The following is a 1529-nucleotide window of genomic DNA, read 5'->3' as shown; positions in this document are numbered from 1 at the left end:
TGGAAGAGCAAGAGATCTCAATGAGAATCAAAGTCAGGACCATCTGAGAAAGGGAATGTAAGATAGGTTACAGTGAAAAAATAGGATACTTCAGTTTGAGATATTAGAATATCAACACCCTTGATTATCTTTAGAAACAAGGGAAATATGAAATTTCCTTTAAAGACACTAGGACCCTAGACCTAAAGTTCACAACAGAAAAGAGTAGCAATAAAAAATGTGAAATGTAAATTCCACGCTGGAATAAACTATATCTCTTTTATTCATTATTGTAGCATTATCACTTAATCACAAGATATTTTAAATAATAAATATCATCTATTCTCTGAAAGCTTTTATTAGGGTTTTATACCTGCTGTCTAGAAAACTAAAGTAGAAGTGAATATTCTCAGGGCCAAGCCAAATCAAACCCATTACCACTGAGTCGATCCCAACTCATAATGACCCTAAAGGATAAAGCACAACTGTTTCATAGGGTTTCTAAGTCAATCAGCTTTATAGAAACAGACTGCCACCTCTTTCTCCCATGGGATGGCCAGTAGGTTCAAACCACTGTGCCACCAGTAGTCCTTCTTTCCAAGAATTAAAATTCATTAGGTGATACCTGGTTGCACTGTTCAGCAGTATTCAGCTCTTGTTGCAGCAAGTCCACTACTTGAGCACGACCAGTCAGGGCTTCTTCATGCTCTTCAAGCTTCCTCTGCAGCACTCTCAAATTCTGACAAGAAAATGTTTTAGATATAATGGACTAGCAAACAGGCACTGTTAGCGCCTTACCTTCTGAAACATCATGTAGATTTATGTATTTAAGATTTTTGGATGTTGCAGAGGACAAATTTCACAGTGAGATACCAGCATGCCATTTGCCCCATATCACCGCACCAAAAAATGTCCCAAAATGCCTTCTCCAGAGCACTGACAACAACCAAAGTCAGACACAAGCAAGCCCATGAATTACAGAGCTTTTATAGAACAGAAACGTGACATATTTAACTTTCAAAATTAAACAATTAGTGTTCTATACATACAAAACTTAGGTACATGTGTATCTCATCCACCAAAAACAACATTTTCTGCAGGCAAAAAGTAATTACCTTCTCCTTTTGTCTAGCACAAGGTAGGCACTTGATAAATATTTGCTGAATAAATAAATTAATGATCCAAATCCCACGGCCATTGATCCAATTCCACTTCCTAATGACCCTGTTGGACAGAGTAGAACTACCCCATAGGGTTTCCAAAGTTGCCTTTACAGAAGCAGACTGCCACGTATTTCTCTTCTCCTCAGTAGCAACTGGTGGGTTTGAAGTGCCAACCATTCCGTTGGAATCCAAGTGCTTTAACCACTGTGCTACTAGGGCTCCTAAACTAATGATAAACATATACAATTAATATTCTACTTAAGAATTATTATTCTACTCCTTACTTATGGACATGGTTAGGGTCCAAAGATGAGGCGATTTATGGGAAAACTGGCATGATGACAAAACAGAAGATTACTATGTCAGGTCACAAAATGGAGGATGACT

General features: G+C 37.8%; 1 protein-coding gene across 1 annotated transcript in view; it reads right to left on the bottom strand.

Annotated features, from left to right (window-relative positions):
- Positions 1-1529, bottom strand: part of GOLGB1 (golgin B1) — a gene marked incomplete at its 5' end in the record, with an annotated part of 115439 nt that overhangs the window by 47658 nt on the left and 66252 nt on the right. The window lies entirely within an intron of this gene.

Source organism: Chrysochloris asiatica, unplaced genomic scaffold, assembly GCF_000296735.1.
Source record: "Chrysochloris asiatica unplaced genomic scaffold, ChrAsi1.0 scaffold00061, whole genome shotgun sequence".
NCBI lineage: Eukaryota > Metazoa > Chordata > Mammalia > Afrosoricida > Chrysochloridae > Chrysochloris > Chrysochloris asiatica.
The sequence above is the reverse complement of the archived record's forward strand: the minus strand, read 5'-3'. Positions and strand labels throughout refer to the sequence as shown.